Source organism: Leptonotus elevatus, chromosome 22 (genome assembly GCF_054856555.1).
Source record: "Leptonotus elevatus isolate MCC_2025b chromosome 22, RoL_Lele_1.0, whole genome shotgun sequence".
Lineage (NCBI taxonomy): Eukaryota > Metazoa > Chordata > Actinopteri > Syngnathiformes > Syngnathidae > Leptonotus > Leptonotus elevatus.
The window spans coordinates 1,463,703-1,473,769 of record NC_141260.1 but is presented as its reverse complement, the minus strand read 5'-3'; the positions used below and the strand labels follow the sequence as shown (position 1 = coordinate 1,473,769).

Genomic DNA, 10,067 nt, shown 5'->3' with positions numbered 1-10,067 from the left:
AAACATTTGCAATGTGTATTTAGAAGGCCAGAGTCCGAACTTCAGCTCCAGCCAGTCGGCTCGCCACTGTGGACGCCCGCTCCCCACCGCATACCTCTACTGTGGCTGCCCACCAGGTATGTTCCACAGCAGGCAAAATGCAATTAACTTTGTTAATGTGCAATACACATTATTTCCGGCTACAAATATAGAGTCAAGCAGAAAAAAATGCTAAAATGCTTATGTAAAAAGCAGTCTGTGTATTCAAGACACTCAATAGTAATGTAAAAAAATCCTTTATTAAAAATGGACTACCAACATGTTTCAACACAAGATTGTCTTCACCAGGGCATAGTTTGACAAATATAGAGTGTATGACTGAGCGATATTTGTGCATCATCAGAAAAAAAAAGTTTGTTTCTATCTTATTCCGTTCTTTAGTAATCAACAATAGAAAATGGTTAGTTTCACCCAATTTCGCCTTTTTTGGACCAAAATACGGAGAAATCAAGCTTTTAGTGAAACGATATTATTTCATGCATTCTAGTGAATTTTACACTTCTTTTTGTCCATGAATGATGCCACAAACACCTAAATAGTGCTTTACTTCTATAAAACACTACCACCAAGAATGAAAAAGTGTTTTTTGATAGCAAAATAACAGTTTATTTACATTCAACATTCAACAGTGTAATACAACAAACATGTGCAACTGTGCAACTGTGCATGTGTGGTGTGTGTATGTGTTTCTATTTACAATTCTGTGGATGTTTCAACTACACAAGTTTTTTTTTGGTGTGGTATATAGTGTAACATTGCCCTGGGTGCAAGGGGACGCAGCAGGATTTGCACCACAGATTTGTTTCGCTGCGAATGCCCCTTTGAGTGCAGACCCTACACTTTCTTGCTGGCTTTTTTTTCCGGGGGGTAGCAGGTATGTATTGCAGTGTGTGTTTTGCCATGTTGCCATCAAGTCGACTTTCAGGATCGTTATACGGTGACCTGGTGTTCTGTCTGGCTTCCTCATGTCCTTCTGTTTGTATGTTTGTAGCAATGTCCTCCTCCTGGTCCTGTGGTAAGAGCCACCCTCTCACCACCTGCTGGATAAACTCCAAAAAATGCTGACATTTGCCAGGATGTTTAGCTTTGTACAGGATAAAGGCATTGAACAAACATATTTGAAACAGATAGGCAACAAATTTTTTGTGCCATTTCAATGTCTTCCTCGTGAATGGGTGATAAGAAATGTTTTGATCCATCTTATCCACGCCATTCATTGTGGAATTGTAGTCCAAAACACATACAGGTTTCGGGAAAGGCACTCTTTTTTTTTTTTAGTGCCTACACATCAACTGTCCGCATTTCATCTTTGTGAAAAGTAGTCACCATCCTCAACAAACGCTTGTCCTGCCATGCCACAACCAAAACATTTGTGTTGTGTCTCACCAATTCCCCCCCCACCCCAAGGCCAGTGTTTGTAAGAAAAGTGATCTCATTTGGTTCACCCCTATTTTTTCTCAGTGTTCCACAAACATTTGTACGTGCTGCCAGGAGACGTTCACACAACCCAATTGAATTATAAAAATTGTCCATAAAGAGCGTGTACCCATTTCCTGGCAGACGATCTAGCAAATTAAACACGGTATCCGGCAGAGAACAACTAGTACCAACATAAGGTTGCATATTAAAACAATATCCTGTTTGGGAGTCACACAGGATGTATGACTTAATTCCATATTTGATTGGTTTTTGGGGGTTGTAAACTTTAAACGATAGACGGCCCTGAAAATTCATCATTCCCTCATCAATACATACATTCCTACCGGGTTGGAACAGTTCTTTAAATTTATTTACAATATGGTTGAACACAGGACGGATTTTAAATAATTTGTCATCTGAACTATGTCTCTCATTATTGTTAAAATGTAGGTAACTCCAGATAAGCAGGAAGCGGTTTCGAGGCATCGCGCGACTAAAAAAATGGTGTGGTTTCAATTTCATCCTGAGTCCAATACATTTCTATACTGGGCTTTTTTATATACCCAGTAAGAAATTGGAGTGCAAAAAATGTTTTCAATTCTAATACAGACACTGGCTTCCAAGCACGACTCCTGCAGTGTGGCAGACTTTCAGTCTGCTTCTGCATGGATTGACGTGCATATAAATTTGTTTGATCAGCAATGTGCTGGAGAAGTTCGTTTGAGATGAATAGTTGCAGGAAGTCAGCTGGCAGGGTTGAATTTAGCTCTGCTGCGGCACCCCTTGGTCCTGGAGTTTCAGTAAACAGGAATGTGTTTGGCTGCCAGCCTGTTTCATGCCAGCCAGAACTTTTGGGATCTGCAAATATACATTTCAATATCATATAATATTTATTTTAGATCAGTGTGAAGCAATATATATATATGTTTACCTTTTTTCTTGGATCCACTGGTTGAAATTATAGAAGACATTTACCATCAAATATTTTACTCGTGCTGAGTTGGAGAATCATTTTTTTTTTACCTTTATTCTGCTCACTGTGAGACGCGTCACCTTGAGCCCGACGAGCTGCAGCTGAAAGAAATATATACAATTACAATCATATCGAAAGACCGTTTTCTTTTGTTGTTGCAGTGTATTGAAAACACGTTTTTTATACCTCTCTTTGTCGTGGAAACTGTAGGTTGTCGCTGTGAGCACGATCTATGAATTATACATTCACGTTACACGAGGTGCTAGCAGCGTGCAGGAAAAGTATCTCATAGCAAGTTTGCGCTTACCTTCACAGTCTTCTGCGGATGAAATGCTGTCCGAATCACTTTCTCGAAGATCCGACTGTACCCACTCCTCCGAAGAATAGCCATCCGACTCGGGGTACTCTTCGTCGTCCGAATCAACGTCCGCGTTTGCAGAAGTACTTGGACGTGCACCACGTTTTCCGGCGTTAGCATCGCTAACCGGCGTCGCTTTAAGACGTGGCCGAAGACGTCGCGTCAAAGCCGCAACTTCGGCATCAACCTCGTTGTCGCCATCATCATCATCGCCACCAACATTCAATTTAGCACTGGTTTCTTTTTGAAAATACCGATCAAGCGTGAGCTGCTTTCCACCGGTCGTCATTTTTGCTTTCTCTTCCTCCATGCTTTTTGCTTTCTCCATTATCCTCTCCACTCCACTCTAGCTCCGCCTCACCTTTTATACCGACGCCCACGGTGGGCGGCACACCCAAAGTGCAAGGAGAGTCATCGCTGCCATCTAGAGGCCAAAACAAGTCATTAAACTTACTTGATCTGCTTGATATTTTCAGCACAGCTGCCCAAGGCTTCCCTCCACCCGTTTCAAAAAAAACCAAAAAAACATAGGGGACGTCTTTTAACGTCCTCGGCGCCCATCCCTAGGTTTATGCTAAACGTTTTATAACGTTTATGGCGGTCAAAGAGTTAAAAGCAGTCTGTGTATTCAAGACACTCATTAGTAATGTAAAAAAAATCCTTTATTTAAAATGGACTACCAACATGTTTCAACACAAGATTGTCTTCACCAGGGCATAGTTTGACAAATATAGAGTGTATGACTGAGCGATATTTGTGCATTGCTTTATTCATGTCAAACTAATTCTGAATTTAATTGTGATGAAGTCTGTTTTCTACAAGATTTCAAAATTTTTACTAATGTCAAAAATAAACTCACTAACATTGATCACAAATTTGTGAGGTGCCTAGCCCGGACACAGATATTTCACATGGTTTCTTTTAAGTTACATAGACCAGATGTAAATAATAACTAAGACGGTTATATTTAATAACTAATGTTTTGTTTTAGACTTCATGTCTATCTAAACAGTGTATGTCATTGTTTTGTCAAAAACATATTTCTATATACTTCCTTTATACTATAATCTAATCTGGTACAATCTGCTGCCTTTCTGCTCATGTATTTGATCAGAAAATTCTAGCAAAATTGAGCAATTGTGACTGCATTTCAGACACAAACAAAAGTATCAGTTAAGTCCTTGAATCTCTTTTGTGATTAAGAATTTCATTAATAAACCTGGCCTGAATTAACATCACTTGTATGTACAAAATACCTGGTCAATTTAAATTGAAACTAATTTAACCTATGTTTGCTATTTACTCTGCATTGTGGTGACTGCACATGCCTACAATTGTGTAATGTCTATGCTTTATGTTTTAGGTGTCCCTTGTTTGTGCCAAGGCTCTGGTACCAGGTCAGTCATAATTTTAATTGCTTTTGCAGCAGTTTTACAATCGATTATTTTAAACAATTCCAATATTTTGCAGGTTCATATACACTCAAAGTGGAACATGTACTTGTACTGTGCATTGTCAGCAATTGAAGTTGAGACTTGACATGGTATTCTGTGTGTGCATCATTTTAGGCAGAGGCACTGGCTGGCGCCACAGAGTTCGGGAATGGCCAGTTTCAGCTGTGACTGGGCGGAGGCACAAACTGGTCATTCCAGCACTGAACCAGGACAACACGGTATGTTTTATAATCAACTCTGCCTTTATAACAAATTAACAACCTTCATTTGTGTCTATTTTTTTAAATTACCTCTTTCCTTTTTTCAATTACTACTTTTTTTTTTTCTTTTGTAATAGTTTGTCCTGGTTGTTGGTGACTCCCACCTGCGAGCCATTGCCGATGGGGTTGTGAAGATGCCGGAGGGACGTTTCTCGTTTGCCGTGATGTCCACCCCGGGTGCCAGGGCCTCCGAGTTGCGTGCTGAGGTGCTGAATGCTGTTTTGCCTCGGTCACCCGAGGTGGTCTGCATTTTGGCTCCCAGCAACAACTTGGGCCGCCCCATCGCTGAGGCAGCGGCTGACTTTGGCCAGTTCTTGCACACCGTCTGCAGCCGCTGGCCCAACGTAAGTTCACACATTTCCTTCATATAGATCATACATTTAAATTTCAAGTATGTACTTGCATATGTCAAATATGTTCTGTTTAAAATACATTTCAGCCTTTTCCCGTAGTTAAACAGTTAATGAATATTGAAGGATGGAATATGAATGAAAGTTCATCTTGCTCCAGATGTATATTTTACAGTTTTAAACTTTGTGCAGGTCGTTGTGCTGGACTTCCCCCCTCGTCTGAACGTCGAGCTGGACCAGCAGGACCTTCTTCGCCAGGAGTACAACCGGGTGGCAGCACTTATGGGTACGTTCCATGTTGAAAATAGTTTTCACACACAAAGTTCTACTTTTCTTTAAGTCACCTCCTGATCTGATTTCATTGGTGTCTCAGCGGGGGGGAGGACTCTTGAGCTAATAATGTTTTTTCCTTTGTTACTGTAGGTATTCGCTACCTATCTGTTGCTGGCCACTTCCCGCTGTCACATCTTCACTTGTGGTGTAGAGACGGGGTAAGTACATTAGTTGCTGCAAAAAACAAACAAACATTTTATTAGTGCTCCTCCTATCAAAAGTATGTTTGTAGATGTATAATATTTTTTCTGATCATGTCTGGAAGGTACACCTCAGTGACAGCGATGGGATGCCGGTGCTTGCGCGGTTGCTGTGGGCTGCCGTCAACCTGCGGAGTGAGAGGACTGCACCACCTGCACCGGCTGCTCCTCAGCGTTCGCCACCAGCTCGAGTGTTCAGACCAAAAGTGGTTGTTAAGGGTGAGGTCACTGCGCCTCAGCCTTCCAACCCTTTTGACTGGACACTCGTCGGGAAGGCCATGGAGGTAAACGCAAGCCTAACATGTTTTTGAAAACCTCCTAACATGTTTTTGAAAACCTTAAATTTTATGAATGTGTGTGTTGCAATAATGTCACTAGTCATTTCAGAGCAGCTCGGTTGTGGACTCTGAGGTCACCTGTGGGCCCACTGGGTGGATGGGCACTCTCCAGGTTTGTGATGGTGATCATGGATTCATTCAGCCTTTTACCATGGCACATGTTAAAATTCTATTTCTCTATTTCTATTTTGTTGTGTTTTTTACAGTGCAACATCCCATTGAACCCTCTCTGGTTCAGCCCACCCATGTTGGAGGCGATGGACAAGCTGTCTCCAGCTCATCTTTCCAGCCCTGAGGACTGCCCAGTTGTTCCAAAGGACAAGAAGGTATTTCAGTTTTCCTATTTTGTTTGCCCGTTATGTTTACATATCTATCTTCATGACAAAAAAAAAAGTATAGTTAATTGTCCATTCTTGTAGTAACAATGCTTCGCAGTAAAAGCAAAAATATATATATATATATTTCTCTTTTCTTTTTTTTTTTTTGCTCTTTCTTGATAGACATCCACCGCAGGGCACAGACGACAGCGGCCAGCCCATAAGAGCACACGGAGAGAGCACCAGGTTTGCATTGCATTCTTATCAGCCCTGAGAAGTCTTACTTAAAATCACAAACAGAAATTAGTGACTCTTCACACAAGTGCTGTGTGTTAAAGAATTATTGTTTGCTTGTCGTTTCAGCCAGAGGAAAGGCCAGCCCCTGCGGAGGTTCCTTCCAGACCATCATCGCCCCGTCGTCCTGGGACTGAGGTAATTTTTTTTATACTCACAACATTAACCATTAACATATGAAATGTTTAAAATTATATTAGTTAGAATTTAAGATAATTAAAATGGTTTCAATCATTTCAGGATCCTGCTGTGGGACTTCCTCAACGCACGCTATCCGTGAGGGCCACACATTCACAGATGGATGAAAGGTACTCAAGTTTTTCTCGCAACCACCAGTGTACTTGTATGGCTCTCACTTTCTTGGCCTTCCATGCTGAGGGGTTGCAGTTTAATTCGCTTGAACTTGACAGAGTGCTTGAACACGGGGACTCTCTTTACGTGGGTGCTAAACAGCAATTGATTTTGGACCATAACTTTGGGAATGATCACTTGACTGTCGAGGAGATGCCAAAACAAGTCATGACGGACACCAATGTCTATAATGTACAGATGCATGAGCTCAGCGTTGGTTATGTCATAGATGACGGTCATTCCCAAAGAGACTTGGGATTGTCTCTTGGAGCTCAGCTTGAGTGCTTGTCACAAAATGTCACTCTTGCTTTCTTGATTGTGAATCCAGAGTGTTTTGCAGTATTCCGTAACACATCAGGATACTTTGGGTTATTTGATTCACATTCCAGATCTGAAGTGGGCTTGCCACACCCAAACGGAACTGCAATTATGTTGACTTTTTCTCACTTGTGTGGCTTGGTTGAGCATTTGCGTCAGCTTTTTGAAAGACATAGCCGGTTTGCAACCTATGAGTTTGTGCCAGTCTCTTTTCATATTGATGGCAGTTCCATTAACACGCATCGGGATTCTACTACAACCATATCAAAGGCAAATGAAGAGCTACTAATTGAATTAGGTGATTCCCCAACTAAAGAGATACAAATTGTGATCGGTATTGTACCAAATCAAGAGCTACATAGTGCGGTACATGTTGAACCAAATAGCCAAGCAAGTCAAATTAATGAGAGTCAAAATATTCCGGAACCTCAGCAAGGACTCAAACTGCTGCATGTTAATATAGATATTTCCAAATGTAGTAAAAGTCAGCGTGCAAAACATTTGTATAGGGAACGTCAACACATTCGTAAGTGCCAACGACAACTGTCATCTAATTCTAAATATCACAGTGATCCTTGCTTTAAGGAAAAAAAGAAGCTCTATCAAAAGAATAGATATAACAGTGATTCTGCTTTTAAGGCAAAACGGCAGCAATATCTGATTGGCAAATACCAACACAATCTTGCTTTTCAGCAAAAGCAGAAGATATTGATGAAAAGGTACGTAGGAGAGAAATACAGAAATGACCTTTCTTTTCAAAGTAAACGGAAACATTACTTGCGAGAGAGGTACAGAAAGGATATTTCTTTTCAAAGTAAACACAAAAATTATATGCAAGAGAGGTACAGAAAGGATATTTCTTTTCAAAGTAAACACAAAAAGTACATGCAAGAGAGGTACAGAAAGGATATATCTTTTCAGAGTCATCAGAAAAATTACATGCGAGAGAGGTACAGGAGAGACATTTCATTTCAAAGTAAACAGAAAAATTACATGCGAGAGAGGTACTAAAAAGATTCGGCTTTCAGGCCTTCTCATATTAGGCGCTGTTTACAAAAAAGAAAGGACAGGCGTGATTCAAACGCGCTGCAACGTATTCGCCACAAGTTAAATTGTGCTGTGAAAATCAAAAATAAATATAGTCGCGTCATTCCCCAGTGTCAGGAAATTGAGCAGGATCAGGCAAACGGTGTAGTAGACGTCTCTGTGGAAATGAAGCAGGCACTCGTAGATCCGGAAATGGAAGCCACCATCGCTTCTTTCCGGGAAAGGGTTCGGCATGGGCCGACGTATATCTGCACAGTGTGCCACCGTGCGCTTTTCCCCAATCAAGTAAAGCATTGCAAACGAGCCAGATACACCAAAAATGTTGATGTGGCGCTTGCGTGCTTGACAGGCCAGTTTGTTCACACTTGTAGTTGCCCCGCCCCATGTACCGTTCCTCAAGAACGGGTGCAGGAGTGGATTTGTCATACCTGTGACAACCATCTGTTCAGAGGTGGCATGCCACCCCAGGCGGTGGCAAATAACTTGGCACTGGCGCCCATTCCCGAAGAGCTGTCGGAATTAAATGTACTTGAACGACAGCTAATTGCAAAAATCATCCCTTTTGCAAAGATTGTTGCGTTGCCCAAAGGACGGCAAAGGGCCGTACACGGTTCTGTGGTGTGCGTTCCATCAGAGATGGAAGCCGTAGTGAACTCCCTCCCAAGGCCGCGCAGTGAGGCCCAGCTTCTCCAGGTGAAGCTGAAGCGCCGCATTGTGTACAAAGGTTACCAGCATTTTTACACTGTCAACATGACAAATGTCTTGGCAGCGCTGAGGACACTGAAACGCATTCATGCAGAATACAAAACTGTATCGATAGATGAAAGCGCTCAGTTTGAAAGTCTCCAGGAAGAGGAAGACGAGGGGGTAGGAGAAGAGGACATCCCTGAGGCCGATGCACAGCCAGAGAGCAGCGACACCCCCGCAAACAAAGAGCAACAGACTCCCCAAGAGAGCAAAGAGGAGCTCAGGCCGGGCTTGACACTCGACACCTGTATGCAGCCTCCTGACATCGCGCAGGAAAAGCTGTCATATGGGGACGGCATATTTAGCATCGCTCCTGCCCAAGGAAACAAGCCGGTGGGATTTTTTGCCGTGCCAAACCTCAAAGCCATGGCCTTTCCCGTTCAGTTCCCAACAGGACAGAATTCACTCGATGAGGCGAGAGAAATTAAGCTGTCACCCAGTTTGTATTTCAATGCAAGGTTATTCTCCGTTGACACTCGATTTGCCAAAGATCAAAGTTACCTTTTCTTTGCGCAGTTTGTGACAGAAACGCATCTGGCCACCAACAGCATGTCCATTCAGGCCCGCAAGGGGACAGCCCTCACTTGGGATGGGAAGAAGATTTCAAACCGGATGCTTCAGGACAAAGACGAACTGGAGAAGCTCATCCAAAGAGAGCATGCGATGCGCTTCATGCAGCCCTTGAGAGGCACGCCGGCTTTTTGGGAGGGTGCCCTTAGGGACCTCCATGCAATGACCAGGCAGTTGGGCAAGCCCACATTCTTCCTTACCTTTTCTGCTGCGGAAATGAGATGGCCCGAAGTAATCGAAATAGTCAAAGCGCAGCAAGGCGAACAAGGGGACTTTTCCCATCTCGACTGGAATGCCAAATGCGATGTTCTTCGCAGCAATCCGGTCACAGTGATGCGCCTTTTTGAGAAAAGGATGGATGCTCTTATGGCATTCATCCTGTCTCCCGCACAGCCCCTCGGTCCGGTAGAAGACCACTTCTATCGTGTGGAATTTCAAGCCAGGGGAAGTCCGCACGCTCACATGCTGCTCTGGATTAAGGGTGCGCCAGTCATCGAAGAACCCGACCCCAGATGTCGTCAAGAAGCCATTGACTTCATCGACAAGTACATCACTTGCAAAATACCAGACCCGATTGAGGACCCTGAACTGCACGACATTGTCACCAGCGTTCAGGCACACAGCAAAAACCACACAAAGTCTTGTCGGAAAGGAAACGTTTCTTGCAGATTTGGGTACCCCAAACTGCCGATGGACCAA

At 42.9% G+C, this 10,067-nt stretch overlaps 1 long non-coding RNA gene across 1 annotated transcript; it reads right to left on the bottom strand.

Moving 5' to 3' along the window:
• Positions 1–1,452: 1,452 nt before the first annotated feature.
• On the bottom strand, positions 1,453–3,126 carry LOC147155396 (uncharacterized). The gene is made up of 3 exons (XR_015092311.1): positions 2,739–3,126; positions 2,618–2,661; positions 1,453–2,532 (listed from the first exon to the last, which is right to left on the bottom strand). It is a non-coding gene; the product is annotated as an uncharacterized LOC147155396 (long non-coding RNA).
• Positions 3,127–10,067: the final 6,941 nt, after the last annotated feature.